Consider the following 17844-nt stretch of genomic DNA (forward strand, 5'->3'; position numbering starts at 1 on the left):
CAGAGAGCCGGCTCCCCAATAGCGGAACATTTAACCACGCGCAGCGTGCTGGTTTGCGGGATGCTGACCTCAACACCAGTTCAAATACTAGTCAGCCTACAATATTGAACCACCATAGACATTCCTTCCGTTACTGCACAGAAAGCCAACGTGATAGGCAAACAGACCAGCATAGGATAAAAGCTTAAGTAATTTCCTTACTAGACAACCCTTATGAATAGTAGCCGTAATTATTATTTTTTTTTAAACGTGAGCACACCCACAATCAAAAGACAGACAACGCCAATCGTAAGGACAGTAGCACATAAGCAAGTAGCAATGGTAACTTCTGCTTAGATTGGCTACAAATCAGGGCGTGATTTAACACACCAGAGAACAGTCTTTACCACATAACCATCAATACAATAGCAATTTACTCAAACGTGTACTCCCCCACGATTTCGATTCCCAAAGCCATAGACAAAACGTGGAGAACGTATCACTTAGATCAACATAATGGTGCTCTCTCAGTTACCCCAGAAAACTGACTCCATTAGTCGCACAGCAAAGACCCAGACCTAATGAAACCACCACAGTTTTTGCTTCTAAATTGTAACAGTACAAGTGAGAATCACAGATGTAATTTTATATCAGTTCCCGTATAGTCAATACAAGCGCCTGATTTTCACCTGTTTATAACGGCAGGCAGCAACATAGTACGGAAAAGAGCGTAGACACGAGCTCTTACCAATTCTCTTCTCCGAAAGCAGCCAGCGCAACTCTCGGGAACCACTGGGACATCCAATGCAAAATTCGTTACTCCTTCACACAAATTACAGGACGCCCCGCTGCTTGCTACGGCGCCTTCCGTTCAGAGCCAACTTGTATATCTCCATGCGATAGGTCCGGTCCCACACTCGCTGCGTCAACCCGACAACCGTCTTCCACGACGTCCCGGAGCACACCCACCACAGGACCTCGCCTCGTTACTCCACGCGTAGGCCCCAGAGGGCGCTGCTTACAGCCCTGACCGTGGCAGGAAACATAAACCACCAGAGTGGCACTATCGATATGAGCCGCCACGGCTCACATTGTAGCTTATGTAAATGTAATTCTATACCATCGCTACATCTTTAAGAGCAGTTAATAAAATGTGCGGGCTAGGATTTGCGACCTGAATCAGCCCATACTTCGGAACGAAGACCCCGGAGCGTCAGCGGACCCGCCTCCCACGCTGCACCACCTAGCGCAGGCGGGCGCCGACGACGCCACACTGCCGACCCGCACTGCCGAGCCGTCCCGAACCTCGCCCGTACTCACTGCCGAACATCAGCGCCTCGCAGCCTCCTCGCTGCTCCTGCCGCACAAAACCCATTCTCGTGTCCCTTTCACCACTCGCTTGCCTTCACTAAAAAATGCTCCGAGTGATCGTCTTTCACCATACTTTACGTTAAGAATTTAGATCCTGCATGCTTCAGTGATTTAGTAATTACTTCCTTTCTGTAAAAAAAAAAATAATAATCTTATTTGCTAATAAATATAACAGTACAAGAGTTTAAATAACAATATAAATTTTCACAATGAATTTTTTACTGCCGTGTAAGTGAGGGCTGATACGAAGCTTCCTTTCCGATTACAACTGCGTGCCGGACGGAGACTCGAACTCAGAACCTTTGCCAATCGCGGGCAATTGCTCTATCATCTGAGCTAGCGGAGCACAACTGTGGAAACATCCCGCAGGCACACCATTTCTTCCACGACTGCTGGTCTTGCAAGTTTCCCAGGAGAACTTGTCTCAAGTTTGAAACGTAGGTCGTGAGGTACTGACGGAATTAAAGCTGTGAGGACGGGCCGTGAGTTTGCTTTGGTGGCTCAGCTGGTAAAGCACTTGTGCGCGCGTGGGAAAAGTCCCGAGTTCGAGTATCGGTCCGGAAGTTTCACATCAGCGCACACTCGGCTGCAGAGTGAAAATCTCATTATGGGTCACTGGTTTGAGGGCTCCGATATTTTTCCTGGCGGAAGACGTCATCGCGATCGCGGAAGAGATCGGGCGTGAAGGGGTGCAGCTGGTCAGCAGTAATGTTCACAGCTGCCACGGTGCCTTGCATCACTCCCACCCTCCATAGACGCTCACGAGAGCAGCACGCGCGAAGACGACCAGCTTTGCCGATCCCGAGATGTTCGTGCCCAGGCGCCGGTTTATAACAGTTTGCCCTCTGCTAAAGTCGCTTACGTTCGTGGATTTGCATGCGCGAAATATACTTCCACTGCCATAACTTACCGAAAATACTAAAAAAATTCTGGTCCTACATAAAATCAGTAAGCACGTCGAAGCTTTATATCCACTCGCCAGTCCGTCTGGTGTGGTAACAAGACACCGAAAGGAGCGCTGAAGTTTTAAATTTCGCTTTCACGAAATCATTGACACAGGAGGACAATATAGACATAGCGTCGTTTGACCGTCGCACGCACTGCCGAAATGGAGGAGATAGAAATTGGTATCCCTGGCACTGAGAAGCGACAGAAGGGTTGATAATAAGTCGCCAGATCCGTACGAAATCCCAGTTCGGTTTTACAGAGAGTCGGCATTGGCTCCTTATTTTCATCTATCACTAATCTGTCGTACAGCGCAAAGTAATAATGGACTGGAAAAACTCGCAGGCGACTCCTGTATATAATAAAGTAAAAGAAAGGACCCACAAAATTACAGAGCAATATTCTAAAGATCAGTTTGCTGCAGAATTTTGAACATATTCTGTGTTTGAATATAATGAATATCGTTGAGACCTAAGAGCTGCTAAGCACAAATCAGAACGGATACGGAAAACATCGGTCGTGTGAAACTCGGTTTTCCCTTTGCTGTAAACTACGGATGGAGGGCAATAGGTAGTTTCCATGTCCTTAGATTTCCAGAAGCGTTTGACACGGTACTCCACTGCAGACTGTTAACGGAGATAGGTTAGGTAATGCGTAGCTCACCTATAACAGATACCGTGTATAGAAAACTAGTGCGACCCATAGTTGAGGACTGCTCGATTGTTTGGGATGCGCACCAGATCGGATTAAAGGAAGACGTCGAAGCAGTTCAGAGGCGGGTTGCTGGATTTGTTACCGGTAGGTTCGACCAACGCGAGAGTATTACGGACGTGTTTTGTGAACTCAAATGGGAATCACTAGTAGGAAGACGACGTTTGTTTTGGTGTAACACTCTTGACGAAATTTAGAGACCAGAGACACAAGTGACTGCAGGACGCCAACTTAAATGTTACCTAAGAACCGCGAAGAGAAAATCGGAGAAATTGGGGCTCGTACGGAGACATGTAGACAGTCTTCTTTCTCTTGCTCAATTCGTGTGTGGAACAGGAAAGGAAATGACCGTTAATGGTACCAAGTAAGGTCCGCCATGCGCCATACGGTGGCTTGCGGAGTGTGTACTGTACGTAGATGTAGATCTCCCCATTTGCGGCCACTACCGTCATTAGAATGTGTGGTGTGCGTACTGTAAGACCTTCGGTACACACACCATCAGATTATTTGACTTGTCGCTCTAACGAAGTAGGCGAGTGTCAGCAATAGGTCTCATGGTCTTATCGTGGCGTGTTTATCTTCTGCCGTTAGGTCAGACAATAGAAATGCCACTTGCACGCTTAGAGTAGCAGATTGACGGTGACCAATTTTAAACAGAACTTGATTAACTTTCACACACATTTATTAAAATAATAAGAAGCATAAAAATTACTTACCTTGGGTCTGGATGCTATTTACAATTGACAATGTGAAGTTCCTTCGGTATTGGTACGTTAATCTTATTCTCACATATATCTCTGTTACTTGACAAAAGTGTCTATACATTTATCTTCATGGCTATGTACAGGAATATGGTAATCTTATTAGGTGCAGACTGAAACTTGACTATAGACTGGTACAGACAAATGTAGAACTCGTACAGACTGGTACAGACAAATGCAGACTAATGCAGACAAATGCAGACTGACTAATCGGAGGTCTGTACACTCGTCATAATACCTCGCGCGTTCAGGTATCACTGCGCGAGTGTGATCCGCGAGGAGAAAAGTTTCTACGTTAGCAGCAATCTCATTGGCTGCGTTACATATTAATACGCGGATCGGCGGAAGCAGAATTTGATCCGTCTCTAAGACAGCGCCATCTCGTAGTGCGGAGACGGACGAGAGCTGCGCCAGTGCTGTTGTGCTTAGTGGGGCGCGCTCTAGTGGGAAAGTTGTGTACGCGCTGACTACGCGGAACTATGCACACAACAGAATGCTTCCGTATTCGTGGCTGCTGCACTTGTATACATTCCTGACTATGTCACCTGCCCGCAACGCCACCAGGCTGCGCTGAATCCTGCGCTGCTCCCCGGTCATAACGCCGTGGCTCGTTACTGAGCGTGCTCACTATGAAGGAATCCTAGACCTAAGAATAAATAAACTGGTAATGACAGGTACTACGCCAGAACGTCATACGTTTAAATAACAGAAGGTGTGGTGCGATTGTAGTAGAAAATAGGGCGCAGCCGTGATGTAGGTACTTACTGCTGCCTGCTCGCCTCTTCTTTGCTGGTTTTACAGCACTCGCGGGCGAGCACAGAGGCCAGGCGAAATGTTTGTGGCGCACAGTTTACGGCTTTTAATAACTTCCGCGGCCCTCTGTTTTACGTGTGGCCGAGTATGCGGTCTCGGCTCTTCCCTGCCGCTCGCTTCGGCACCTTCCCCGCCCCCAACGCTGCATTTCCTGCAGTAGTCGCAGTCGCGACCGACACTGGCGATATCAAACGTTAAGGCCACCAGTGGCAGGACGCAGAATGAGGAGCTCGGGACAACTCGTGCTTTACAGCAGACGTCCAGTAAAAACCGTAATATCGCAGCGGGCGCCTCACCGGTGCTCACTTAGCAGTCGCAGTGGCCCAGACAGATCGCACCTCGCCTCGCAGAAACTGATTCCGGCCCCGGACTCATCGGGCACGCCGTGTCGCCTCGCGATCTCGCAGTCCTACCTCAGAAGCTGGCTACTGCGGCACACGTCTTCTCGTGTAGAAGTCGGCACCATTCCGAATGTCGAGCAGGTCCTCAACTTTAACTGTATACACATAAATTTTTATCCACACTTGGTATTCAGTTTATTGTGTGGGACACATTATCCCAGGGTAAAAGTAAAAATAGTTCCCTTTTATCATCTCGATTCCGATTAATGGTTTTGGTGTGGTTTCCCTTGCTTCATAAAGCAAATGCCGGAACTGGAGATCCCCTCCCAGATGTTTCTAGTTGGGGTCCCCGCTGTCCCACTAGCGGTCTACTGAGATATTTGCCAGAAAAGAACAAAGAGTTCTGTAACATCCAGTACTGAGAGCACGAGTAGGAAATGGATAGTGTGTACAGAAGCACACTCGTATTTTAATTTTTGCCCCTAGAAATAAATTACTTTTTAAAATAATATATTTCATAAAGAGCACATCGTGCTCATGTGGAAGCGATTTAGACGCTTGTAAAACAATAAACTGGTAGGCAAGGTCGCAGGAATCCTTTTTATTCCATGATTACCGGTTTCGGCGAAACTAAAGCCGTCATGTAAACTGTATGTGTCCTAAGATCCGATTATGACGGCTTTAGTTTCGCCGAAACCGGTAATCATGGAATAAAAAGAATTCCTGCGACCTTGGCTACCAGTTTATTGCTTTAATACATTTCAGCCGCAGATCTCAAAAGTGGTGTCATTATCAATGTCGTCTTATTAACAAGTCATCATTAAATGTGTTTGAAAAACAAAAATATCCGACTAATCTTGCAGAAGAGATGGATGAACACTAATCTAGTTAAGTAACTTGTTACTAGTCTTCGGTACGAAAAGGCCTTTTGTCGAGCCAGTTTTACATTGTGAATACTGTTCCTTATGTACTTACGTTTTACGTCTTATTGACGTGATATTATTACGCAGACAAGTGGCGCTCTCAGTCCCAACAAAGAGAGCGCAGACACCTGTATACTGTGCTCTGACAGTGAGTGCCGCACAAGAGGTGGAGCCCCTCCACGCCCACACCGGCATGATGGCCAACACAAAAGGTCTACTGCCATCTCTGCATAAGGGTTAGTATTCACTAAAGTGAGGTGTCGCAGGATGTGGGTACTGCGATGTTTGCGTACGTCTGGTTAGGATTAACCATTAATACGCGCTCATCTGGAGATAGATTGGTCGAAATCTGACGAAGGGTAGCGGTTTGAAGGGCAGAGGAAAAAAAGTGCCAAGGCAAGAGCCAAGGGAAAAAAACCTCTGCGAAAGTTAGGTCGGGCGGCAAGAGCAGTAGCGGTTGTCTTGCTGCCTGCGATAGGTTGTGCAAGGATAGGCTTTGTTAGTAGTGGGTATCATGCATGTCGATACCTTGACGTTGTGCGTTTGTGCTGCTCGGCGGCTGGCGCTGAGTGCTGGTACAGAGTCCTCGTTCAGCGTCCTGCAACCTGCAACAGTTATGTTTGTTATCGGTCTTGTGTCCGATAGGTCATATACCGGAGGCACAGTGTGAGGGAGTGTTGGGAGATTGTTCGTGCGTCTGTGGGCGAGCTCGTCGGTGTCCCTGCTGTGGCCTGTTGGTCGGCTCTAATAGCAGCTGGTAGTTGCCAGTCAGTATTGCTGATATGCAGGGGCTTACCGACGTTTGTCACTGTTTGCGTATGTTAGTTTACCATAGGTGGTTATGCCCTAGCTAGCAGTGTCTTTGGTCGCTTGTGTTTCCACCTGTGGTTGTGATCGTAGTTTCCCAGAGTGAGGATGAAAGGATTGTTCGAGTGTCTCGAGTTCCTGTATAGTCGTGTGGCGTGTTTCTTGAATACTTCCTTGAGGGTATCAAGGCGGTATTCATGGTGAAGATCCACGGTGCGTGTGTAGCGTGGAGCATTGCTAATGATTCGTAGCACTTTGTTCTGTATGATCTGCAGGCGGCGCAGTCGTGTGGGAGCTGCATATCCCCAGACGGGAGCTGCGTACGTCATCAGAGGTCTAATCAGTGTCGTGTATAGGGACCTCGACACCCTCCTATTCAGTGTGCTTTCCCTGTTGAGCATTGGGTAGAGCTGTTTGAGCCTCGCGTGCGCTCGGTTGGCAACGTATTCGATGTGGTCCCCCCATGTAAGTTTCCGGTCCAGCCAGACACCAAGGTATCTGACTTTCTCTCGGAAACGTATTGGGCGTGTATGTAGTGTTATCGGTCTACAGTGTTGGTGTTTGCGCAGTAGTTTCGGTCTGCGTGTGAACAGAACTGCTTCGCACTTGTCGACGTTTACTTTAATACGCCATCGCTCCAGCCAAGGTTCAGCTGTTCTGAGTGCTGTCTGTATTCGTGAGTTGATGTTCGACGGTTTCCAGTCTTGCGCGAGGATGGCTGTGTCATCCGCGTAGACGGCTAACGTCGTGTTTCGTGTCGCTGGGTAGTCATTAATGTACAGGTTAAACAAGATGGGCCCCAGAATGCTTCCTTGGGGTACTCCAGCTTGGATACCGTGTTGTGTTGATTGTTTATCCTGCACGTTAGTGTTGAAACATCTGTTCGTGAGATATGAGTGTATGAGACGTACGAGTCCGTCTGGGAAACCAGCTTCGCTTAGTTTGCGTATGAGTCCGTTGTGCCAGAGACGATCGAAAGCCTTTTCGATGTCTAGGAACACGGCCCCTGTGGCTTTGTTCATGTTGTAGCCGTGTGTTATATGTTCGACTACGCGGAGGAGTTGTTGTGTTGTCGAGTGGTGATTCCTAAAGCCGAATTGCTCCGGTCTTAGGGTGTCGTTGGCGATGCAATGCCTAGTGATACGTTTTAGTATTACCTTCTCAACAATCTTGCTGAGCGAGCACAGCAGACTGATGGGTCGGTAATTTTGTGGGAGGGAGTGGTCTTTCCCTGGCTTCCTGAACATCAGGACCTTGGCCGCCTTCCAAAAGTCAGGGAAGTGTTGGTGTGTCAGGATGGCATTCGTTAGGTGTGTGAGGTATTCTACGGCTTTATCCGTGAACTCCTGGAGGACACGGTTTTGAATGCCATCAGGCCCAGGGGCTTTTCTAGCGTTGGTGTGCTTGATAGCCCATGTGACTTCATTTGTGCTAGCACGTCTGATTACGTCGCGCGAGGGCTGGGCTACAAGTCGTGTAACCTCCTGGTCCGTTTCAAGTGTGAATGCTGGGTCTGAAGGAACCAGATTCGGCATGAAGGACGCTGCAAGTGTTGTGGCCATAAGCTCTGCCTTCTCCATCGCGGAGTAGGCTGGGCCGTCTGGTCCTTGTAACGTGGGAATGTAATGTTTCTCCCTGGTGAAGTGTCTGGCCAGCTGCCACACGCCAGGACGTGTGGTATCCAGCCGAGCGAGTCTCTGTCCCCATTGTTCGTTTCTGAATGTTTGTATTTTATTCCGTATTATGCCCTGGAGTCTGTTGACGTGCAGTTTATAGAACGGGCGCCTGGTACGCTGCCAGTATCTCCTGAGGCGGTTCCTCATTGAGATAAGGCCCAGGATTTCCTGGGGCAGGGCCGTCGGGTGGTGTCTTGGTGTTGTAAATGGAATGGCGTCAGTCATTGCGTCTTGGACGGCAGTTGTGAGAGCCTCCACAGCCTCATCGATTTGCTGTGTGTTGTTAATTTCGTGGGTGTCAGGAATGCGACTATCAAGCGTTTCCTTGAACAGTGTCCAGTTCGCACGCTTGTAGTTAAGCATCCTGCGTGGTTCGATGTCCTGCAGTGTCTCTTCCATGTGCAGTATTACAGGCATGTGGTCTGAGTCCAGATCGTTTTCAACCGTTAGGTTGAGTGTGCATGTGATGCCCTTTATGAGGGCTATGTCTAACACGTCTGGCCTATGTCGGGCCTGTGTAGGCACGAACGTGGGAACGTCCGGCCCAAGTATAATGTAGTTTCGGCCTAGTGCGTGTTCGTACAGTTTCTTGCCGTTGGAGGTTCGTATTCGTGAGTTCCAATCGGGGTGTTTTGCGTTGAGGTCTCCAGCGGCTATTACCCGCGGTGCCATGTTGAGTACTGTGCTGATATCGCGTGTTACTATGTTTTTAGGAGGATTGTATAGCGATACCAGTGTGGTGTTGGCTCCGTTGAACTTGACCCTAACGGCCGTAGCCTCTAGTCTTTCAAGTGCTGGGAGCTCGATGTTCGTGTGGTCTATGTCTCTGTGTATAATGATTGCCGTGCCGCCTCCCCTCCTGCCATCCGCTCGGTCGGTACGATAGACGCAATAACCTGGGAGGTTTAGTTGTTTGCGAGGCGTAAGCAGTGTTTCGTTCACAAGAGCGATTCGGATACCCTTTCGCTCCATGAACGCGGCCATCTCGGCTTTTTTGTTTGCGATCCCGTTGGCATTCCAAAACAGGATCTGTGTGATTGTGTTTAGGTCTGCGTTTCGGGGCTGGTGTGGTGTATTATCCATGTAGTAGTGTAAAGAGCGGTGTGATAGTGGCTTGGAAGCTAGTCCAGTTGAGCATACCCGACATGAACTGCATGAAGAGTTGTGAGACACACCCCATAATCTTCGTGACTATTTCGGTGGTCGTGCGTCCGGGGAATAATGTTTCCATTATTCTCTGGAATGTTGTTGTGATATTGGTCATGTCGGCCTGGGAGTTGTTGGTCGTGTTAGCGGCCGCTTGTTCCAGTGTTGGCGTTTGGTGAGGGCTGGCCTGCGAGTCGGTTGTTCGTGTGGCAGTTGTGGGCGCCTGTGTATTTTCTGAGGTGAGTGGGTGTGTTATGTGGGTTGTTGAGTTAGTGTCCGGGATGTGTTCGTGGGTGTTGGTGTTCTGTTGACTGTGTATTTGTTGTGGTGCGGTCGTGTTCCTCGTGCTGCGGCTGTTTCTCCTTCTCCTCCTCCTCTGGCGCTGTGGTTGTCCCTGTGTGGGTGCGTTTTCTGTAGCGTGTGGTGGGCTGCAGTTCGCGATCACAGGGGGTAGAGTGGTGTTGTTGCTTGTTTCGTGTGGTGTGCCCGGTGCAGGAGTGGTGTCATTTGTTGTGCTTGTCTGTTGTGTGTCTGTTGCTGGGGGTGTTTGCTGAGCGTGTTCTGAGCTCTGGGGCTCCTCTGACCGTCCCGCGCTGCTGGGGCTGCCAGCGACCACTCCAGCGAAGGATATTCCACTTCTTACTGGGCGCGGGGGCGGTTTTGGAACTGTGATGGCGGTAGGTTTCGCATGTTTCGCGATTTTGCGCCTCAGAGCTGCTTTGTAAGCAATGCACCCTCTGTAGTTAGCCGGATGGGCAGCACCACAGTTGGCGCACTTGCGAGGTGCTGTATTGGGGAGTTTGCAGCGTTGGGTTGTGTGGCCGCCAGCGCAAATGCGGCAGCGGGGTGCGAGACCGCATCTGATACCCGCGTGCGCATAACGCTGGCAGTTGTGGCATTGTTGGGGGGTGCGCGGCGTGTTGTACACCTCTACATTAACGACCATGTGAAGAAATAATTTTAGCTTCAGCAGGTCGCGGGATTTGGCCGTGTCGGCCAGCTCCGCCATGTAGTTATGTGACGGTCTCGCTGTGCCGAACTCTGACATCCGGTTTACCCGAATGCACTCCCACCCGAGAGCAGAGAGTTCGTTGTGTACCGTGTCGGTCGGGGTTCGTGAATCTATCCCCTTAATCACGTACTGTTGTGTTTTTTCCAAGACTGTCCTGTACGTGAAGTGTTCTACCTTCCTTTCTTTGAGAAAGTCCAGTAGATTCGTGTAGTCTGCCTTGTTCGCCACGTACAGTGCGGCGTGTTCCCCGGTGAGCTTGGAGTAGTATGTTGTGGGGCTGTGCTTATTGTTAAATTCCTTGTTTAGGAGACTTAGGTCTCCGTAGTTGTGGATGATGACCGGTGGGAAGCCAGTCGCGGTGTTGTTTGTGTTCTGCGTAGCTGCTTGTATATTTGTGGTTGCTGCAGTCGCAGGGTTGTTTGTGTTGGTCCCTGTGTTGTTATTGTTGTTTGTACGTGACGTAGATGGTGTTGGCAGCAGCGCTCGGCCGTTGCCTCGTGAGTTTGTGGGCTCACTTGTTTGCGTAGTTGGCTGCTGTTTGCGCCTTGGGCCGACCTGCTGCCACGGCCCGTCTTCATCTGTGTTTGTTGTGTCCTCTGTCGGCTCTGGATCCGGTTCCGTCGGTGCCTGGGCCGCCAGAGGTGAGATAGGGGCGTGTCCTTCTGTTGTTCAGCAGGTGCCTGTGTGTGTGGTGTGGGTGTTTCTGTTCGTGTGTTTTCGCTGCCCATCAGTTCTGCGATCGGCTCCAGCTGTTCCGCGATCTGCTGGTCCTTCAGGGCAACCTGCTCCTGGAAGGTGGACAGTGGGACGGAAATGATGGCGGGAGTAGCCGGCATCACCGCCTCTTGTGCTGCAGCTTTGCTGCGGGTGAGTGGTGGGGAAGCACAGGAAAGATCGGACATCTTCGCTGTTTCAGGAGTAATTATTTATTTGGATAGGGAAGGATGGAACACGACAATTTTGCTCTTTTTAAGGAGCGACAATAATGCTTTTTAGCGAAAGCGCTGTGTATCCTGTTCCTACAGAAGAGGGGGGTCCCTACGACCTATCTGCGCGGAGTGCAATGCGCGGCGCAAGAGAGCGCGGGTTGAAGAGAGCGGCCTACAGTGCGCGGGGTTATCCGACGTGAACGGGCCCCTGACACTGAGATTACCCTACCAAAGAACGGGAGAGTCCCGCTGGGGAGGTTTGCAACCGAAGTTGCAGGAAGTGGAGCCGAAGCTCTTGCCACTTAGCGCCCGAAAGCGTTAAGCAGCTTGCGCGGGTTCGTGCCGCTCAGAAGAGCGTCACTGGCAGCTACGCCAGTTGTAGCTTATTGGGGACCACTCCAAGGAGCTATCCGCGGGCAGCTACGCCAGGTGCAGAGAGCAGCGTTCCGCTCGGGTCGGCTGCTCGACTGCGAGTGCGCCTCCCTCACCTCTCCCCCTCAAAGTACAGCGGCGGGTACAGGGGCGGCACACAACCTGCACTCCAGCACATAGTCAACTCCAGGGCCTGAACCCCTTTCTTTCTTTTTAGACACACCTGGTCTCTGTAAATTAAACTAATTCCGATCCTCCGTCGCCGCACGAACTTTTCAGGTTTTCCTGTGTTAGCAGGCACCTGCTGAAACTGGAAATTCTTCTTCTTCACTTCCAGCCTGCTGTGATATTAGGCTGGAAAGACATCGTTGTCAGATGGAAGAGGCAAATTGTTACGATTAGCTAATTCATAGGCTAATTCTCGATGTTTATTTTTTGTTAGTGCACATACACTGTCCAGTCACATTGTGTTCGCCTGTCAAAAGTCTGAACAGCCACCTTTCGTAGCGCGGGCCGCTGCGAGGTGTGCAGGAAGAGAGTCACTGAGGTTCTGCAGGGATCGACAGTGATGTGGAGCCACGCTGGCTCCTGCGCCGTGGCCGGCTGCGGCAGGTTTCTCGGTTGAGGATCCACGGAGCGAAGAGCCCGATCGAGGTGGTCCCACATATTCTCGATTGTGTTTAAATCCGGGGACTATGGTGGACAGGGGAGTGAGGTGAAGTCATCCCGGTGCTCTTTCAGCCACGTACGTACACTGCGAGCCGTGTTGTACGCTGCATTGTTCTACTGGTAGATGCCATCGTGCAGAAGAAAAACAAAGTGCATGTGTGGGGGGCCATGGTCCCCAAGGATGTGTACTTGTCTTGATCCTTTCTGCCTTCCAGAGTGACGAGGTCACACAGGGAATGCCACGAAAACATACCCCCGACCATAACGGTTCTTACTCCGGCCTGGATCCTTTAGACATTTGTAAAGGCTGTTTGCTCTCAGTCGCTTCATGCCGTACACGCCAACGGCCATCTGTCCAGTGGAGCATGAAACTTAATTCATCTGAAAAGGCCGCCAGTCGTTACACAGTCGACGTCCAGCTGCGGTAGTGGTGTGCGAATAACAGCCTCCGTTGCCAGTCAGCAGCAGGCAGCGAGGGTGTTTGAACCAGGCACTTGCTGCAGTCTCCATAAGCAGCACCGTTCGCAGAACGTCATTGAAGAGGCACTGTTGGTAGCCCCTGGTTCATCTGCTCAGTTAGTTCCTCAACAGTTGCACGTCTGTTCGCCCGTACACATTTTCACAGCCGTCGTTCACCCCTGGTCCACCACAGTGGCGTCGTCTCGACGCCGCTTTTGGATAGTGCCGTTGTGCTGTGCACGGTCTATTTTAACCACTGCAGCTCGCGAACACTTTACAAAATTATCCTGTTCGGAAGCGCTTCTGCCCTTCACTCGAGAACCGATGACCAGGCCCTTTTGGATGTCAGACGAATTTTCATTTTCAGCAAATACCCGACTACTTTCAGGATCTCTTTACACAATAAGGACGTAATTTTAACGAGCCTTTACTTTTTTAACGTAATTCTTTGTTCTCAGGTTTTTCCTCACTTTGCTCTCTAATAAGGTTTGAAGATTGTTAAAATAAGTTGCTGCTTTCTTACACTTGATTCTTCCAGTTATTACGGCTTCTTCAGCCTCTTGTGTGAACATACATGGATATACTTGATCAATTTTGCATGTTAGTTTTTTTTCTTAGACTCGAACAGTTTGACACAGAAAATAAAAAATCAGAAATAATTAACAAGGGGCAGAAAGGGGCAGTACCCTATTCTTCCTTGCCTGATTGTGCCATAAGATCACACTCTCAGATTACGTAACATTCAATGACGGCCATGAAACATAATTAATAAATAAATAATATCAAGTACGTAGCCACGCGGGGCAGGCACGCTGTCTTAGGCGCCTTGTCACGGTTCGTGCGGCTCCCCCCGTCGGATGTTCCAGCCCTCCCTCGGGCATAGGTGTGTGTGTTGTCCATAGTGTAAGTTAGTTCACGTTAGATTAAGCAGTGTGTAGGCTTAGAGACCGATGACCTCAGCAGTTTGGTCCCATAAGACCTTACCACAAATTTCCAGTTTTTTTCAACTACGTAAAAATGAAGCTGAGGATATAATAAAGAGAACTATAACGATGTAGTTTAACTGTAACTAACATCTGCTTACGAATACTTATTTGTGAGATGATAACACATAAATATTGCGAAAGATTGAAAGAGAAACATGTCGACGAGAACGAGCAAGAACACAGCAGATAATTGCGGCCATGCGCTGCTAGACACTTCGCCTCGACCTCTCGACCTAGTTGTAACAATATCCGAGACACAACAGCGCACACAAGGCGAAAAGCACCGTTGTCCACTCCGCCTCACCACCACCTTCTGCCACAGGTTCACTAACACTAGCGGCAGAGAGCAGAGCAACATATACAAGCCTTCCCGCACGGTGAAATGGCGCTACGATTTCGGAGACGACGTGACTCATAAGGAAGATCTTATGCCAGTACTGGTACAGCATGCACGTCTGTGAAGTCGGCTGATGCACAAATGAGCCTGAAAATTTCCGGTGTGACAAATGTTTCCTCGACAATGATTGATTGGCTACAAACCCAAAACACAAAATCAATGTTCAGCAGTATTGCAGACAACTGTTCTTAATATTTCGGTTACTTTCGTTCCTCTTGTTCAGTCCCTATACACGATATGGCGATGGAAATCCTCATTCAACTGAGTCAGCTGGGACCATGTGTAACACAGAAGGCGAAAGACATCAACTGAAGCGTTCGATACTGCATCCTCGGCTCACAAACTCTCACATTTCAGCCCGATCTCCACATACGCTACAGATTAGTCTGTCACTTCAACCAAATCTCCAAAAAATAAAAAAACACGCAAAAGAAATATAGTCACTATACTGTTCTCTTCGTGTTTGAGCACTTTACGTTACGGGTCGAAGTCGACGTCCGGTATCGGTAAATTCAGTTGACCTACTGTAGCAGCTCATGGCGCCTTGTTTCGTGTGTCATTTAGAGATTACCTTGCTTGATTTTTGCACAACTATAGAGAATAGTGCGCTGTGTGGCATCGCAGTCCAGTTTATCGTTTCGTTACGTTGATGCACTTCCGTCACCAAGAAGTGGATTATTCTGCCTCAGAATACGCCACTGTGCTGTGGCCTCAACTCCCCCCCCCCCCCCCCCCCACCTCTCTCTCTCTCTCTCTCTCTCTCTCGGCCTGTCTCTCTTCTCTCTTATTCACGTGAAAAGCCAGCCGTGTCGCGTGGTACGTACGTACTTTGGAACGACGTCATAATTAGTTAAATGCGGCGGTACTCCGCGCATTTGAAAAGCGGATAGCGACGTCATTTGGGCAATTACTTTGCGTCCGCGGTACACGTGAAATGCTTTAAAGTGTAATTACAAAAAGTCATTAGGGAGAACGCGAAAAAGTGGCCGCATAATGGTTTTATGGATGCGGCCTCTCTTTTTCAAACTACGTACGACTGCCGGAGGAAGTGTGGCCAGGGACGGGGTGGGGGGATGGGGGGTAGGTAGGTGGATGGGTACGGGAAGTAGAGAGATGTAGATCCTCGCGTAAATGGAAGTAATGTTTTTTAAATGTCATTTCGGCGCTGGTTCTAAAAGGATTGTGCCTGTCTGCGGCGAGCTACTTGGCGTGCACAAAAATCCGCACAGAGCTCCTGAAAAGCACGCGCCTCTTGCCGGCATGCTAATGTTAATTAGTGTAATTAGTCCCCCTCATCCTCCGGCCATAATCCTTCAAACTGTCTTTTGGGTTAATTTTAATCCGGGCCCCGCGTAAAAGAATTAACGAGACGTTAAGGCAGGCAGGCGGGCGTTCTGGTGGGCGAATGGCGGAGCTGACAGGGCGCGCTCCGAATCCGACAAAAGCGTGAATGCCGCACTTCCGTCAGAATGTGGGAGAGTGTGCGATAATTACCCGCGAACCGGTCTGGTGACCATCGCCGCAGCGGTGCCCGCACTGTGAACTGCTGCAGGGCAAAACATTTCTTTCATAACGGAGCTTCATTGGCAGTAAGAGTTAATATTAAAGTCTGTAGCTTCATCTCGGCACAGTCGCTTTTAGCGGGGGACGATGAGGTCGGAGTTTAACGCCCTGTCGGCGTTAGGGGACTCAGTATTGTTCAGCGGCAAGGATACAGGGCAATGCTAGCGCTCTGCTGTAACTAGTTTGGATTGTCAGTCTACATCTATGTGGATTCTCTGCAATTGACACTTAATTTTTAGGTAGACTTTCAGATTGTTTTTTGACCATTTCACTCTCGAATAGTACCTGTAAAAAATGAACATCTAAATATTTCCATGCGAACTCTGATTTCCCTTAATATATTATGGTGGTCGTTTCTCATTACGCATATCATTTTGGCTTTTGGAGGAGAAAGTTACTGATTGAAATTTCTTTAAGAGATTTCGTCGCAACCTAAGGGGCTTTATTTTAATGATTGACAATCCATCTCGCTTACCATACACGTGGCACTCTCTGCCTCATTTCGCGGTAACACAAAATTAGCTCTTCTCTTCTCTTCTCTTTGACATTTTTTCGTTGTCCTCCGGCAATCCAAACTTCCCATACCACACAGCAATACACGGGAAGAGGACGGACAAGCTTTGTGTAGACACTGTCTATGCAAGATACATTGCATCTTACAAATGATCAGCCAGTACAACTTAATCTTTGGTTCGCCTTTCCCACAACATTTTGTGTGTCATGGTTTCAATTTGTTACTTGTGATTGTAATCCATAGATGTGTAGTTGTATCTACAACCCCAAAATTTGCTATTTATCGTGTAACCGAAAGTTAAGTTTTTATTGTTATTTTAATTTTTTTGTGTTAATGTAGAGAACCTCTCATTTTTCATTGTTCAAGGTCAACTGCATCTTTTTACATCATGCAGACATCCTATCTAAATCAGTTTGCAATCCGTTAGGATCTTCTGGTGAGCTATTAGACGGTAAACGACAGCATCATCTGCAAACAATACAAGAAGGCTGCTCGTATTATCTCCTAAATCGTTTATAAAGATTTAGAAAAACAGGGGGTCTATAACACTTCGTTTTCAGTAGATTGCTCCCCGTCAGTTACTACGAATGGTGACCATTCTGACAGTAAATTACAAATATACAGTAGTAGCATGACGGAGACTATACTCCATAGACACGCAATTTGATTTGAAGTCACTAGTGAGGAACGGTGTCAAAAGCCTTCTGCTAGTCTAGAAATATGGAACCAACTTGAGATCCCTGTCAATAGCACCCGCTACTTCGTCCGAATAAAGATCCGGTTGTGTTTCACAAGAATAATATCCCGCATTATGATTGTGTATCAAGACCATTTCCAGCGATGTGTCTCGTAATGTAGGAACAGAGCATATGTTCCAAAATCCTACTACAAATTGATGTCAGTGATGTGTATCCATAATTCAACAGATTTATTTCCATTATTATGTATTTTTGTGACCTGTGCAACTTCCCACTCGTTAGGCACGAATCTCGTTAAGCGATCTGCTGTATGTGCTAAAAATCGCCATACTCCGAAATGAAATTTACTGGAATACATTCTGCATCGTTAAGTCTTGCTTTCATTAAGTGACTTAAGTTACTTGGCTACATGGAGTGTATCTGCTTCCAAATTACTCGTGTTGGGGATGCTCTTGATTCGAATTCTTGAATATTTACAGTAAATCTATGTAAATTTAGTCCCGTAAATTCGTCATATCAGACATGCTCAGAAACCGTTTCTGTTGTATCAAGGAATACGACTCCAGCGCGGTCTAAGACAGAATGCGGCAACATGTATTATAATAGGACACAGACTGTCTTACATAATACGGAACGGCCACGCCTTCTTTGTATATTATTAATCCTACATTTAATAAGTGCATCATAAGGTGAGAACCGAGGAATATGTTGGGTAATGTACAACAAATTAGACCAACCTTTATCGACGCAACTATATTTTTCAACCGCACAC

Source organism: Schistocerca serialis, chromosome 7 (genome assembly GCF_023864345.2).
Source record: "Schistocerca serialis cubense isolate TAMUIC-IGC-003099 chromosome 7, iqSchSeri2.2, whole genome shotgun sequence".
NCBI classification, from domain to species: Eukaryota; Metazoa; Arthropoda; class Insecta; order Orthoptera; family Acrididae; genus Schistocerca; species Schistocerca serialis.